Below are 17,759 nucleotides of genomic sequence, written 5' to 3'. Positions count from 1 at the left end.
AGCAGTGCTTCGCCTTCAGAGAATATAGTTCCCAGTATTTATACGGTTAAAATATGTCTGTGTCTCATGTGACTTTGTTTTTTGTACACTCTGTGACTATACAAATCACAACATGTAAATAGGAAAATGTTTGCGTTATTTTGTCACTTATTTGGATTAGTATGCTAGCTGCAACCATTTACATCCAGTCTTTGTGCTAAGCTAGGCTAGCGGTGGGTGCGTCAAACAGACTTATAGCACGCACGGAGATGAAAAAGGTATGTATGGACTTTTCTAACTCTGGGGGATAAGGTGAATAGGCTAAAGTCCCAAAAAGTCGGAGTGTTCCTTTAAGACATAACCAAGAGAATACTTGTCGAGACGGGTATTTTGACATCATTTTGTGTGCATGTGTCAGTTCAAGCGCAAGTAAACGCGAAAGAGGAATCAATTCGATGTTCGAGCACTGTCTGAAACGCGCCTCTCTCTCTCTCTGCGCTCTTCGAGTGTGTGAGGTTGTGCGCACAGATAACAGCACGCGAGTCCCGATTTTCACCTCTTCTTCCGCATTTAAAATCGTTCGAATGTGTAAATTGGCAAGACAAAACACGTCCAAATGATAAACTTTCACTCTATGGTGGTTAAACTTACCAGTTTATCCACAAATCACATGCGTGCCGAACCGTGGGACTTGATCCGTACGGATCATGGATCAACTGTGTTCCGTTGCACCCCTTATAATTAATGAACACACTTATCATCATGATTGCTATATTACCAGAGATGGAAAAAAATCCAACTCCAGTAAGTAATCGGTCGTTTATTTCTACCTCACATGCGCACCAGTTATGTGCACCCCTGTTTATAATGCATTATACAGGTATTCTTGATGCATTATAATACATGAATAACGTCTTATAAACAACCTTATAATACGTTGTATCATCTTACAAATAATCATAACAACAGGTACAATACATCATCATACTTGCCTATTTGTGGTTATAACTTTTAAGAGTAAAATGCATTATAACACCAGATAAAGCCTGCATTTATAATGCATCATAAGGGTAATGTTTTCCTTGTAGTGTCTTGTCTTAAAGGGATAGTTCACTTTGAAATTAATTTTTGATATGTTTTAACTTACCTCAAGGGCATCCAAGGTGTAGGTGTCTTTGTTTCCGCAGTAGTTTCAATTTTGATATTTTTAGGTCAAACCGTTCTTGTCTGTCAGTCATATAATGCAGGTCTATGGTCACCACCTCAAAGAGCATGCACAGAGAAGTCCAAATTAAACATGATTTAATGACTCGTAAATGTAAGTACACACTGATGGCCTAAGACACGAAACGAGCGGTTTGTGTGAGAACGCACAGACCGAAGCGCCCGCGCCCTCAGATCACTTGGACGTGGCTGTGGTTACAAGAGGTAAAAACGATATAAATACTGTTCGTTTTCTCACACAAACCGCTCGTTTCGTGTCTTAGGCCATCAATGTGTACTTACATTTACGAGTCATTAAATCATGTTTAATTTGGACTTCTCTGTGCATGCTCTTTGAGGTGGTGACCATAGACCTGCATTATATGACTGACAGACAAGAACGGTTTGACCTAAAAATATAAAAATTGAAACTACTGCGGAAACAAAGACACCTACATCTTGGATGCCCTTAAGGTAAGCTAAAACATATCAAAAATTTATTTCAAAGAGAACTATCCCTTTAAGATCAGTGGTTTGGCTGTCTTTGTAGAAAAACAGGACATCCACCAATCATAACCCGAACCCCATCCATTAAATCAGTGCACATAAAGGGGTTGATATGTTGTTCCAGGAACAACAGGATGTTGATTTTGGAACATCTACTTGAACATCTAAATGTTAAGTTGCATAACAGTAACATTGCACAACAGTAGGATGAATAGAAGACAGAAATCACGCTGGAACATTTCCAATCATTCAATAAACCTATGTTCCTCAGGTGTCAGATGCCATATTTAATATGAAGGAAATGTAAATGAGACTGAGGAACAGACATGAAGTCCCTTCAAATGTTTGCATTGTCCTAGAGCGATACCTCATTAAAAAAAAAGTGTTCTGCAGAAGAAAGAGACAAAGAAACATTTTGTATGCATCTTAGGCCCAGTTTGCACCCGGTATTAAGATGCGTTTTGGTCGATCGGGTGACAAGTAGACGAGGGAGACACATTCCCATTTAAACCTGCTGCTTTAATCCGTCTCTTTTGTCCACTTTCAACCACTTCTGTCCTGATTTAATCAGGGGGAGGGTCTATGGGTGGGTAAATGAAAGAACTTTTTCAGATCTTTTGATCTAATGGACAAAATAAGCTCACGCATTTTACATATGAACGCGACTGGAGACGACGGAAACATACAGAGAGCAGCAGCTTTCATTTCTGTTCTTACAGCCGTAAGACCAGCTGAACGTTGTGTGTGTTAATGTGTGTTAGAAATCAGGAATGGCGAGAGAACATTGTGCTTGGTACGTTTTTGTCCTCAAACCAAACTTAGATCTTCAGCCGACAAAGTTTAAATCCCGTCTGGCTAGCGCGCTTCCCATAATGAATGCATTAAGTCAGTAGGCGGAGAGAAGACGGTCTATTGTGGCTGTTCGAACACATTCGGCCACATGAGCGTTTACAGTACGAAAGCAATCCGGTCGAATGTGTTTTCGACTACCTCTGGAAGTGGTCGAAAGTGGACAAGCTCAAAGAGTTTTAGAAACCCTTTACACCTGTATTTAGCATCGTGATCCAATTGACCAAAATGCATCTTAATACGACGTGTAAACAGGGCCTCAGAGCACCAAAGTTTGAGTTTGATTGCTATTCATGTGAAATATTTCTTGGTGGCCATTTACACTTGTTGTTTGCATGAACGGGTAGCTATTCCATAACTAAAAACACATGACCAATGGCGCTTTTCCACTACACAGTACCAGCTCGCCTCGGCTCGGCTCGACTCGACTCGACTCGTCTTTGTTTGGTTTTCCACTGTGTAAAAGTTGTACCTGTACCTGCTTTCGGGTACTTTTTTTCGTACCACCTCCGGCGAGGTTCTAAGCGAGCTGAGGCGAGCTAAGCCGATACTAAAATGTGACGTGAAAACAATGCCGACTGCTGATTGGTCACATAGAATCTGCGTCATCATTGCACACGCCAGATGGAGTATCCAGAATAACCCCGCCATTTTTAAATAGTTTGGCCAGATATAGTTACTAAACTTACTACTATTATTATGGCAACTCGGAAGAATACGCCGTGGTCAAACGAGGAGGTGCAGACATTCCTTTGTTTGGTTGCCGAAGAGAGGATCCAGCGAGAGCTTGATGGGGCAACGAGGAACGAAATGCGTCGCTATGACGACCGGGTACTATTTGTGGCGGTACTTTCTGCAATGGAAAACGGAGCGAAAAGCGAGCCGAGCCAAGGCGAGTCGAGTCGAGCTGGTACTGGTAATGGAAAAGCGCCACAAGTAGATCCATCCGTAACCCGGCCTGATATTGTAAAACTTATTGTTGAAGCCAGTAATTCCAGACCAAAGCCGGTTGTTCCATGACCAACTAAGTGATCCAGGAACTTGTCTTACGTGGGTAAATCACATTAACCTTGACATCATCTTCCTTCTCTACTCTTAGATTGCCAACTTAGAGTTATCCATCAGTAAGTAAAAGATAGAGACTGTCAAGACAGAATATTTGGCTTAAAGAGTCAGTGGCATGTTGAATGATATAGCGGCGGTAGAGGTGCATTAGCCTCATTGATATCTGAGAAAATAAAACAGGAAACTGAAGATCAGCCATGTTGCGATGACTCCTCTGATAGCACATGACAGCTTAAAGCATTTACTAGAAAACCCAAGCGTCTTGTTACCAGCAAAAGTGTCTGTGAAAATAATGAACACTTTTTACAGGACGTCAACACCATTTTACAGCTATTATGACATCATCTAGAGCTGGAGAAGACACTGATAGCTGTAGTAATGGGGCGATTGATTGGCTCATTGCCAGGGTGGCAAGTTCTGGTCCTTGAATTTGATTGGCCGAGTGGCGTTCCAGCAGTGCTGATATACAATCCAACAGCACTGCGACTTTTCACTGTTTTTATAATTACACTTGTCTGTGTTTGGAGAGTAGGCTATACTACCGATCAAAAGTTTGGGGTCTGTACGATTTTTTTTTGGAGATAACGATTTTAAAAAAGTCTTTCCAACTCATCAAAAATACAAAAAATACAGTAAAAACAGCAATATTGTGACATATTATTGCAGTTTAAAATGATTCCAGTTTCCAGTGATGCAAAGCTGAATTTTCAGCATCATTACTCCAGTCTTCAGACACATCATCCTTCATTTAGTGTTATATTAATATATTATAGTCTATTATATTATATATTAGGCATACATTGTTATATATTATTTATAAATGAAGCATTTTAATGTTTATATTTATATATATTTTTTATCAACACACAAAGGCTTCACATGGGTTTGATTGATTGCCAATTCGGTTTAAGTACTTGTTTCACTGCAAAAATCATTGCAAATGGACTTAAGCGACAGGGGTCAGACTGCGCAGTCTGGTGAGGGTGAAGAGGGCAAAATAATGAGAGAGAGGCAGCAGACGAAAGAGGAGACAATCAGGAGTGACCAAGTGACCAGGGGTCCTGACATTACAGCGCATGAGCCTGAGGCCGGACAGAACTCAGGCCAGTGTATTGATTCTCTCTGCTGTTCACCGGGTAATTGAATGTTGAAGGTCTCTTGAGATACATGACACTCAGTGATTTACATGATGCTGTCTTTGAATCGAAACTCACAATTGTCCTATTCAAACATGATAATACACCTAATACAATTACATTGGGTTAAAGCTATCAGCTTTGTAACACTGCTTTGGTTTGTGCATGGGTTTATATGAAATATTCACTCATTAAAGCCCCCATGAAATGCTATATAAATAAAGGTGACTTGACTTGACTATACCAAGAGCTTTGGATAAAGGGAAGTCACTTCTCTCTTTTAAGAAGTTTAAAACAGTGATTCACACTTATTTTCTTCTAGACTTTACTGCAACTCCCTGTATTCGGGACTCAGCCATTCCTCTTGATTTCAAATGGTTCAAAATGCGGCAGCAAGACTTGAACGTATTAAAACGTTCGAAAAATAAAAAAATGTCGGGCGAGACTTGATCTTATCCTTGGGGAATTGATTGGATGGTTGTGGTTTGCTAGTGCTGTGATCTCACGTGAGTGACAGGTTGTAACTCACATGTTTATTTTGATGAGAAGTTAAAGGAATAGTTCACTTAAACATGTAAATTCTGTCATCATTTACTCACCCTCAAGTTGTTTCAAACCTGTATGAACTTCTTTCTTCTGCTGAACACTAAGATATTTTGAAGGATGACGGTAACCAGACAGTTGATGTTCCTGGTTACCGACAATCTTCAAAATATCTTTGTGTTCAGGAAGAAAGAAGTTCATACAGGTTTGAAACAACTTGAGGGTGAGTAAATGATGACAGAATTTACATTTTTAAGTGAACTATTCCTTTAAGGTAACTAAGATACAGGAAAACAACTAACTAACTTAAAGTTCTTGACCAAAGCAAGCAAAAACCGATCAGGCCACTGTACATTTCACCCCCCTCCCGGATAGTGCCTCCTGGCACTGTTAACACCGAAGTGGTGGGAGGAGGTGCTATTATCCCCAAAGGGGTGGGAAGGAGGGCCAGGACCCCCAGGTGGAAGACTCTAGGGAAGGACTGATGGAGGGAGAAACCAAGGAGGAACCACTAAGGGGCCAGTGGAGGCCATGGTGGAATCGGCAAACCCGAGCTCGCTGGAGGGCTGAGGGCAGTGTTGACCAGGACGAATCTGCAGGCCGAGGCGGAGTCAGGTGGGCCAGAAACCAAGGCGAAGCCGGAGGGATGAAGGACCAGGGCGATGTTGCAGGCACTGAGGGCCAAGGCAGAGGGTTGGGGGACCGAGCTGGGGGTTTGGAGCCAGAGGGGTGAAGGGCTGAGGTGTACCGGTGATGGACGGGCCGTACAAGGGGCCGAGGAGGACCGGCGACTCATGAACCGAAACCAACAGAATGGTGCTTGGTTTGAAAGTGGCTTTGGTGTGTGGTGCTTCATGCATTACTATACTATCGACAGTAAATTTTTGCCAGCAAATTTAGCTAAAATATGTGAATATGTGAAATATGTTAATATAAACTATTAAATATTTACATGATATGTTTATTTACATGTAAAGCACACAAAAAAGTAAAATAGACTACATGTTCGAACACAGAAATGCAACAAGCACAAGTGAAAATCACTGGTTTGTTTTCAGTTGTTTTGAATGAGGACATTCAGATGCATATTCAGTGAATGGGCCAAAATACACACAGATACTCTCAGGCTGAAAATCCAGAGCTCTTGTCTTGCACACATTTATGTGTGTGTGTGTGTGTGTGTGTGTGTGTGTGTGTGTGTGTGTGTGTGTGTGTGTGTGTGTGTGTGTGTGTGTGTGTGTGTGTGTGTGTGTGTGTGTGTGTGTGTGTGTGTGTGTGTGTGTGTGTGTGTGTGTGTGTGTGTGTGTGTGTGTGTGTGTGTGTGTGTAAGAAAACCCAGCCAGTCTACACACTCTTAAACTCTTTTTCTTGCTAGCAGAGAGGAAGTGATCTATCGATCCGAGGAGTTAATGAGAAGAGATGGATGGATGGATGGATGGATGGAATGATGGATGAGGGGTGGGAAGGAAAGAGCGTCGAGAGAGGACAGCAGCGGATGGATTGTTTTCAGGATTGGATTTCGGTTACACAGCAATACTGACTGGGACCCCTGTGCCGAGCGCTCTTTCAAGCCAGAACATGAAGAGGAAAATATCATATTCCCAAAAATAACAGAGATTGATCGCTTTTCTCGCTTTTAATGCCCGCTGCTATTTTTAAAGACCAAAAACACCCTCATCCTCTCGTGTGACAGTAAAACTCCAGCCCTTCTTCCTTCTGAAGACCCCAAGGTCACAGGAAGTTCAAGAAACAACGGAAAACACTCTCTCTTTCTTCCTAATGTGTTGCATTCACATTTTCTCACTGGTCTGGGGTGAAAATCTATCCTAAACTCCCATAAACCTAAATTAAGAAAGTTAAAAATAAACTGCTCTCTGATCTTACTCATATTTGACACTGTGAATGGTGACCAGGGCTGTGTTCACAATAAATACTAGCATACTACAGTATGTATATATACTTTATTGCATAGTATATACTTTATTTGGTTATACTAGTACAGTATGAAAAACACTATTAATGATTAATCCTGTCACATGACCTTGTCACGAACACAGCAAGTGTAAAAAAAATCTTGGCTGTTATTACTTCTGGTTCACTTGTTACACTGGAAATGGAAGTTCAAGTCAGATGCATTGCATTGTGGGATGCACATTTTGGCAAGTGTACACTACCATTCAAAAGTATGGGGATTATACTAAATATACAATATTTAGGTGTTTTTGAAAGAAGTCTCTTATGCTCATCAAGGTTACCCTTATTGGTAACACTTTACTTGAAGGGGTGTGCATAAGACTAACATGACACCTTCATAATCATGACATGACACATGTTATGAATATGAAGGAAGTTTTATGCATGTTTATGACAACTGTTATTAAGTGTCATTCGCTCAATTATGACATTTTTAATGCAAATATGACATTGTTTGAGATGTCTTTGTCATGACACCTTGACATAAACCAATACATCATAACCTGTCAGTGTCTTTGTCATGACAACTTGACATTACTAAGACAACACAACCTGTCATAAACATGACCTAGCAGATTAATTATCAAATTTAAGAAACCACTTAGCTTTATTGGTTAGGTTAACATTACATTAAACTGTCAGGTGGTTGGTTTTGACATTGGCTGTCATGAAGCCATTATAACTGTTTAATGACAAATTCAATTTGTACCACTGTAGTTGAGGTCACGAAAAATATTCATGACACAGTTATAATGGCCTTATGACAGCCAATGTCAAAACCAACCACATGACAGTTTAACTTAATTTAATGTCAAGTTGTCATGACAAAGACACTGACAGGTTATGATGTTATGGTTTATGTCAAGGTGTCATAACAAAGACATCTTAAACAATGTCATATTTGCATTCAAAATGTCATTATTGAGCGAAAGAAACTTAATGACAGTTGTCATAAACATGCATAAACCCTACTTCATATTCATGACATATGTCATGTCATGGTTATGAAGGTGTCATGTCAGTCTTATGTACACCCCTTCAAGTAAAGTGTTACCCATTTATTTGATGAAAAATAAAGTAGGATAATATTGTGAAATATTACAACAATTTAAAATAACGGTTTTCTATTTTATATATTTATTCGTGTGAATTCAGTTAAGCATCATTACTCCAGTCTTCAGTGTCAAGTGATCCTTCAGAGATCATACTAATTAGCTGATTTCCTGCTTTAAGAGACACTAAAAAGTTGTGCTGCTTAATATTTTTGTGGAACCACAAAACTTTAAGGATTCTATGAAGAATGTAAACCTCAGAAGGACAGCATTTATTTGAAATAGATTTTTTTCTTTTTTATGTAACTTATGTAAGTCTCTTTACTGAAACTTTTGGTCAAATTAGATCCTATCTGAATAGAATTATTCATTTATTTAAAAACAAATCCATCTGACCCTAAACTTTTGACGTATAAATACTGTGAGTAGAGACCAAGAGACCTATGGCAGTGTGCTTTTCCAAACATAGCCCAGCATTCCCCCATGAGCATTTCTCTTTGAAAGAACATGTCCAATGAAAACACAGATGGACAGAGATTCAGCGGGGCAATCTGAAAGCAAACTTCAAAATCATCAACATCCTTCACTCCAAACATAAAATAACTGGAATGTTATCCAGCTAAGCCTTTTAAAGTGACGGTACTAATGATTTTCTTTTCTAACCATGTGTCATCACATTGGGGGTTGTTTAAACTGGACTGCATCACTCAGCATGTTTGAAGGCAACCACATAGCCCAAAGGTGAAAAGTTAGATTTAAGATATTTTTTAGAGACTATATACTTTTACTTGTCTTGTTTTTGGTCACAGAGTTGTTGAGAGATTTGTCTCGACTTCTAAATCAACGCGAGACCCTTTGGATATTTTCCGGGTATAGAAAAGAAAATATTTGCCGTAAAAAGAGCATGTTCGCAGGGGTCAGAGGAGGGACCGTGGCTCTCAGGAATGGAAAGAGAAATCATATCGAGAGAACAGATGTTGTGAACAGAAGGGAGGACGGCAACCATCTAAATAAAAGTGTCATGCAGGACATTGGGGAGTGGCTGATGGGCTGCCTAGCAGGTTTATACATAATACAACACATTATACGACGGAAATAGGATTACAGAAGATTAGATTAAAAGATAAACTGTCCATAAACACACCTCACTTTTTTTGACATCCATATTTTTCATTGTGAAGCAGCAGGTCTACAGTTACAGTGATTTTCAACCTCAAACGCATCCCGAGGTGGCTAATTTGTAAAATTGTAGCAAAATTGTAGCTACATATTTTACAAGATGGCCAATTCGTAGGAATGACCTCCCCCTGACCCCGCCACTAAACCTACCCATCACTGGGGTTTAGACAAATTGTACAAATTCGTACAAATTATCCACGAATTTGTACGAATTGGTCGTGAGATAGCGTTGTTATCCGCCACGTATTGCGTGCGTAGATGAACTGCCCAGATAACACTGATCTCTTTTTTACCTACAACCACCAAGTATCTGCCCAGCTGTAATGAGGCCGGTTGTGTTAATGCCAAGCCCAGGGCCGTCCCAAGCATGAGGAGGGACCCAGTGTGAGTAAGAGGAAGGGGGGCCGCGTGTCCCCTAAAGCCCCTTTGATAAAGGACGGTCCTGGCCATGCCTTTATCAAACTGCCACTCACAATGAAGTGAAAAGGGACAAAAAGCTGGTTTCAAAAGAGCTTCTCATTTTTCCGAGCTGCACCCGGGATCTTGGACATTCAAAGTCACCCAAAGGTCTTCGCAGAAATGCCGAAAACTTCACCTTACAGTTTCTAAGGTGAAGTCTAAGCCAATCACTGCCTCCGAGCTGCAATACCACACTGCATTACGCCTTTCATTCTTGACATCTGTGTTTGTGTGTGAGAGAGAGACGCACAGAAAGAGAGAAAAAGAGTAGGAGGGGGGGCAAAAGAGGAAATTCTTCCACCTCCACTTTGGGACATGAGACGGATTGTTTTTTCTGCGCGTTGAAGAGCTTTTCTGTCAGGCCGACTAAAGCGATGATGGCGTCCAGACACAAGAAAGCAGCAGTGTGTTATTTGAAGTAATGCATTTTATTAAATGCAGCACCATCTCTTGCTTGTTTTCATGATATTTTGATAAATCATTTGATTTTGCAGAAATAACAAAACTCCTGATGAGCTTGGGGGTTGTTATATCTAACAAAAATCAAAACTCCAAAAGTCTATAGATATACACGACACAGTAAATCAAACAAAAACAAACATAAAGATAAAATCATTTTATGAATAAAATCATGCAGCTGTGCATGTCCAGTTAAAATGAACTACATTTTACACTTACTGTATGTTAGTGAGTCTATGATGTCTAAAATTAAAAACTTTTGTTTGTACTGATAAACAACGTGTACACTTTTCGCAAAATACAGGCATTAAACAATTGCGCAAATGCAGTTTTGTTTGAAAGGTTATTCGTCCCCATTTTACTTCCATAATGTGATGAATGTCTGCACGAAACAGCATATTCAAACACAAGATTTGTTTGTGAGAAAGTTGCCATAAGCAAATAAAGGCCAAAAATATGTTTTTCTCGTCTGATCAATCGTTCCCAGTAAGACCATGAAAATGTGTTAAGAAAGTAAATTAAAGCGACAGTGATTTCATGCTGACTTGAAGGATTCTTCTGCCTCAAATGAATTGAACATCCTGAGTGTCAGCTGATACTGTTTTAGTAATAGTGGCCACAAATCTTCACAATTAAAAATATATATTAAAAGTGTGTTATCTGCCTTTTTACCATACATAAATATGAAAGGATGAACAAGACACTGTCTCGTACATATTTTTTCGTGTGTGTTAAAATGAGCACACTGTCTCTCTTCACACATATGTGTGTCTGTTTCCAGTACGTGCAAATCTTTATGGTTCAGCTGTCACTTTGCTATCTGGTCATTAAATGTGTGAACAGGGTGAAAAAAGGCCCATCTGGCATGATTCATTTATGAGCGACTCCATTTGGGTGCGATCTGTCCTTCTCTCTTAAAGCATCAAGGGTTCATTTGCCCACTGACACAGATTCTAGCAGCTTACAGTAAACCCAGTGATGGATTCACCCATTTATTCCACTCGGCACAAGTACGAGACCAGGTCACACCATTCCCCCACTGCATGGGTTAGTTAGAGAACCATTCTTCTGCAACAACCAATTAGAATCCACCCTGTATAATGAGCTATCGTATGATTGGCTAGATGGCTTGGCGTGTTGCAGGTGGGGTCAGCCATAAACCTCTCTCCCAAAATGGTCCATAAATTCTCGGTCCAGTTCAGTCTGGTGTGACCGCAGTCATTCCTATCTCGCCACAACCTCGACGGGAACATTGTGAAATAAAACAAAACCTAAAAAGAAACCAAAACACAACAAAACAAAACATAAAAAACACAACACAATACAACATAAAAAACAAGAAAATATATCAAACATTGTAAACTGAATTATCTAATAATAAATGAAAACAGAGAAAAAGGGAAAACGGTAAATAAAACAAATCATTTCAGACCTTTTGGAATGCATCATTATAATAATCAAACTGCTAAAATGTTATTAGCATCTAGAGGTTAAAGTCAAAAGCTGTGTGGCAGACATACAAAAGAGGGATAGTTAGTCCTAAACATGCTGAAAGTCGCTGCAGAAACAAAGTTGTGTTGTTGCAAAGTGTCGCATCCCAACACAGTGTGGACAGTCCGTAATTTAGATCAGATTCTAATCGGATACACAAATAATGGGATTTGGACTGACTATGGGAACGCAGCCCTAGTGATCGCCAACCAGAGAGAAGACAACTCAGATACATAACTGTCATATTTTTAGGCATGTTTGTGCGTGTTGTGCATGTTACACAAGTGAATGTGTGTGTGATCTCAGCTAATGGTGATTCATGCTCTGTGAGAATGATTCATCGTTGGAACAGAGTAACTATGACGCTTGCAACTATGGCAACTATGCATGTGGTGGGAAGGCAGGTCCACCCCCAAGTTCTTAACACACACACACACACACACACACACACACACACACACACACTTTAAGAACCGAGCGCACTCTGAATGACAGGCGGAAGTCGCCGTTCGGTAATGAGAGTTTTCAGAACGCTAAATCAGGGCTTATTCTGTTCGTCTTAAAGAATTCAATGAAATGAGCCCTTTAACCCTTACCAGACAAATATACCACTAGCAATCTAATCACAGATGAAACGGAAGAATGAAAGGGTTACTTTAAATGACATCTCTTTACATTGCAGTGCCCGTTACACATATTACATGCTATTAATTATTCAAATGTTTAATTACAAGCAGATCCACAAAATGTACTTTAGTTATATGTTGTAATTAACTAGTAATTACAATGTAATCACATAGTAATATGAAAGCTAATGGATTCTTTTCAACTAAGTTGCATGTAGAACATTCTGGGTTCAATACAAGTTACATTAAATCGACAATATTTTTGCTATGAGTCAAAAATAATTTTGACTCATCTCTCATTTTCTTAAAAAAAAAACAGGTTACATTGAGGCACTTTGACTTGCACTGTTGTTATTGTTAACTAAAACTAAAAAATATATATTTTAAACATTGTAATTGAAATAAAGCAGAAATAAAACAAAATGTAAACATTAGATGAAAAACCTAAACACCTAACTGAAATAAGCTAGACTAAAATGACTAAAACAAAATTGAAAGCTAAATAGAAATATATATATATAAAAAAAAGACAAAACATAACAAAATTACTAAAACTAAAATGAAAACTGAAAAATAAAAATAAAATATTTAATTTAAAATACTAATTAATGGCTATAATAGTATAATACTTAATTTTACGGCCATTGTTTTGTAAAATTGTATATAACAACTTTACAAAGAAAAAACTCAGACTAAAAAACATGTTAACATGTTGTGGCGATACTATTGAAAATGTGAGAATCTGAACATTAACGAATTAGCACCATTCACTTCCAGTGTAAATGTCTCATTATAAACAAGACTTTTGCTTTGTTTTACAGAATATATTTTTTTAAGTAATCAACATTTACTTGAATCAGTAATATTCTATTGTGAAACTGGCACAGCCAAATAACTGCACACTTGATTTGATAGTACACTCTTGTGTCAGTTCCAAAATCTGCCAAAGCCCTTTTTTTTAAGGGAATTTAAGTATTGTGTACAATAAGTGTTCATTTAATTTAAACAATAGTGTACATCTCTTGTCGTCATTAAATTGTGTTCCTGCATATAAATATTGACATTATAACGGCCTCCATGCTCTCTAGACATCTAGTTTATGTCAGCCACTTGAATGCTTGAATGCACTTGAATATTGAATGCTCTCTCCACAATAATGAACCATCAATGCGCTCAGAAACACTGTAATGTGCCCTTGACCTACCGGCTGGACGTTTTACCGTGGTACTGGATCCGCTTAATAAACTCAACATCCACAGCAGTCGTGCACCTCATCTAGATCTGTGACACTGGTTGTGATTTAATAGTTCTTTCAAATAATGTGATCAAAAACACGAGTTGAAATTTCTTATACATTTACAACCTAGATATTATATTTGTTTTACAGTTACAAAACGCACATTGGTGCTTTAGCCCAAGATTCATTGTGTATTTTGTGTTATTTAAAGGAATGTTCTGCGTTCAAAATATAGCATCTCTGGCATGCTGTCGACTATCACAGAAACTCATTTCGACTAACTGTTTAAGGATTTTAGGCTGTGTTCACACTTGACAGGTTTGGTTCGATCTGGAGCGACTGCTCTGTAAGTGCGGTTCATTTTCATCAAGTGTGAACGCTGCCACCCGAACCCTGGTGCGCACCAAACAAGCGGACTGAGACACTGAAAAGATTGGTCTCAGGGTGTGTTCACACTTGTAGTTCAATTCGCTTGGTTTGTTTGGTCCAGACCAAAAAAAAAAAAAAAAAAAAAAAAAAAAAAAAAATTTAGTCCTGGACCTTAGCTTAGCGTTCACATTGGCATTTTAACACAGAACCTAAAGATACCGAACCTAAAGGCATAGGAATATGTTCACAACCTGATTGGTCGGCTTTTTTTACTTAGGCTATGTATATCGCAAATTACCGAATATCCAAATCAATGCTGTTTGCTGGAATAAATGTGCTATTTGTATGTGCGTAGCCTATATGATGGTATTTTGACCAGCTGAGAACTCGTGAAGAGCTTATTAAATGTGTAAAGGAGTCAAAACAGCGGCAGGAATCCCTCCGTCACACACAAAAATGAAAATTGCGGTTCTGATGCCTGTATTGAACTGTGATGGGCAACATTGCTATTATGACGAGAAATCAGGTATGCTTGAGGTATAATTCTGTCCTTTTTAGGGTTGCATCTTGTGACATCATGTCCTGTTTGTGGTCTTTGGTCCGTGTTGCGTTCATATTTCAGTCAAACCGCACAAGAGTTTGTTTGGAAGCGGATCGAGAGCCATCTTTTCAGTGTCTCGGTCCGCTTGTTTGGTGTCATCAGGGTTCGGATGGCAGCGTTCACGCTTACTCAAATGAACCGCGCTAACAGAGCAATCGCACCAGGGTTCGTTTTAATCCAAACAAACATGGCAAGTGTGAACACATACCCAGTCCACTTCTAAACGAACTCTGAAGCGGTTCGACTGAAATATGAATGCATCACAGAACGAAGACATCTAAACGAACCAAAAGCAGGAAGTGATGTCAGAAGATGCGGCAGTTGCCAGTGTTTTCTCGTTATAGGAGCTACAATGCCCATCACAGTTCAGTACAGGCATCAGAACCGTGTCTCCTCGCGGCGGAGGGATTCCTGCCGCTGTTTTGACCCCTTTACACATTTTATAAGCACTTCATGAGTTCTCAGCCAGTCAACATAGCATCATATGGAGGCTACGCACATACAGCGCATTAGCCCAGCACAACACATTGTTTTGGATGTTCAGCAAGTTCTATCACAAAAAATATATATAGTTTGTTGTTTTTTTGACATCTTTAGGATCTGTCTTAAAAATGACAGCGTGAGCGCTAAGTGAATCAGGACTAAACGTATAAGTGATGCATCATTGATATACGATATGCTTACACCCCAGTGGCGGTTATGTTTAGGGGTGGACCTTCGTCCTTGCTTTTTTCCCCAAAAAATCATACTTTGTTTGACTCTTCACATTATACAAATCGCCACCTCGTAAAATAATGTTTTCTCATGAAATCGGGTTAGACATTCTGGTCTAGATTACCAACATAATTCTTAGCGGTAACACTTTACAATAAGGTCCCGTTGGTTAACATTAGTTCATGCACTATGCATTTGGTACAGTATGAATATTTGTTAACATTAATAATAACAAAGTAAATTAATTTCTAGTTTAATGTTAGCTCGTCCATTAAAAACAACAATGAAAGGATACAACTTTTGATTTTAATAACTTATTAGTAAATGTTGAAATTAATATTATAGATTATAAAATGTTTACTTTGTAGTAGTTAACTGTTGCAGTTCACAAATGGAACCTTATTGTAAAGTGTAACCAATGTAAACAGACTCTTACTAATATCCATGTGAAAGTTACTGGTATACAAGATTTCCATGGTCATGGTCAAGTTGAAATATTGGATATAACTTTCAAAACAGTCTTTTCCAGAGCAGTGCCTTTCCCCAGACTTCTATTACAAGTGCATTATTTTAAACATGGTTCTTGGTTTGTTAGGGCTATGTTCAAAGTATTAAAATGTTGTTTTGAACAGGGACATTCCTATAAAAACCTTCACGTCTGATGGTGGAGAGAGGAGAATTGTGGGATGGTGGCTGAGGGTGAGGAGCACCTTTAGTTTGTTAACCAAAGACCACGAGTCAAGGACTGATGATACTTCTGACCTTGACAAGCTTTATTGATTTTTTTGATTCGTCCAAACCAGAGAAAACTGATACCTGGCCTCTGAATCATTGATAAGCACAAGGTTGCTGACTCTCTCTGTCAGGCAGATGGAGAACTGCATCTCTGCAGACACCCACACTTCCTGAACCCGAGGGCTACAATTTCACCTCGTTCCTCGTTCCCACTCCACTTCCGCTCCTCTCTCAATGGTGCATGGAGATGTGTTTGTGTGTGTATCTACAGTCGGGTCCGAAAGTTTGAGAACACACTGGGTTTAAAGAATCTAGAAATAAAGTTATCACTTGAATCCTTATCCTCATTAAATGATTCGTATAAAAAATAAAAATAGAGAGAAAACACATTCACGCAGTGATTACAGCATAATTAGGATAAAAAAAATATGGGCACGAAACCTTCATATAAGTAAATAATCATGCACTTTGTCCTTGTGGACAACCAAGGAGGCACTTACACACACACACACACACACACACTCAAGACCACTGTGCGAAAATAAGCCCCTTAGGACATCTAACTCGACACTTCCTCTCAGAGAAACCACAAAAACAATCACACGCTCTCACTCAGAGACCAACTGACTATCAAGCTGTCAGGAGCAAGACAAACGCAAACACGCGTATATGTGGGGAATGAAACAATGAAAATCTGAGGATCATTAGTAAATAACAGAGAAAGTGCCGAGATTATGTGCAGTCACATTTACTGATGTTCGGCAAATTTTCGCTAGCAAAAGGCGAAACATTTCCCCATGCAGATTTTGCAACGGGTGGATTCATCGCGCGGACCAAACGAAAGCCTCTTCATTTTAAAGTGTCTTCTGTGCTTCATACACGGCTAGGGCTGTTTTCGACTAAGGATTTTCATAGTCGAATCTGATTCGTTAGATTTTGCCGTAGTCGACTGATAGTAGAACCTTTTTTTTTTTTCTTTTTTTTTTTGATAGCAGCTAGACGTTCGGTTGAATAACTGTTCGTCTGTTATAGGACAGCTCGCTCTACACTGTAAAAAAAATCTGTAGAAATTACAGTATTACTGGCAGCTGATTGCCAGTAACTTACTGTAGTTTTAAATTGATGTTATTTACTGGCAACAGTTTGTTCAAAGTTAAATGAACATTAAACATTAACAAGTCTTTATCTTTACAGAATAAAACTAAAATAACAGCCTCATGCAAAGTATTCTGGGAACCAAAATCTGAAGGAAAAAAACAGAAAAAGGTTGATGAAGATTTCTGGTTCCCAGAATGCTTTGCATTAGATTGTTATTTTAGAATTTTATTCTGTAAAGACAAAGACTTGTTAATGTTTAATGTTCATTTAACTTTGAACAAACTGTTGCCGGTAAATATACATCAATTTAAATCCACAGTAAGTTACTGGCAAACAGCTGCATAACTACAGCAATTTTTTTACAGTGTACGTTTATTTAAAATGAACAGCAAGACAACTAGAAGTGAATGTGCTTTCCATTAAATGAATCCTTAACAAAAAAACAAAAACAAAAAAAACGTTGCAATGAACGTGCTTTGTTTT

General features: G+C 38.9%; 1 protein-coding gene across 1 annotated transcript in view; it reads right to left on the bottom strand.

Annotated features, from left to right (window-relative positions):
* The window catches only part of ntrk2a (neurotrophic tyrosine kinase, receptor, type 2a), a 49,504-nt gene that overhangs the window by 12,475 nt on the left and 19,270 nt on the right, over positions 1-17,759 (bottom strand). The gene's annotated exons all lie outside the window — the stretch shown is intronic.

The sequence above is a fragment of the Rhinichthys klamathensis genome, unplaced genomic scaffold (assembly GCF_029890125.1).
Source record: "Rhinichthys klamathensis goyatoka isolate OS25496 unplaced genomic scaffold, OSU_Roscu_1.1 h1tg000040l_1, whole genome shotgun sequence".
Taxonomy (NCBI): Eukaryota; Metazoa; Chordata; class Actinopteri; order Cypriniformes; family Leuciscidae; genus Rhinichthys; species Rhinichthys klamathensis.
Note: the sequence above shows the minus strand (reverse complement) of the source record. Positions and strands in the feature narration are given on the sequence as shown.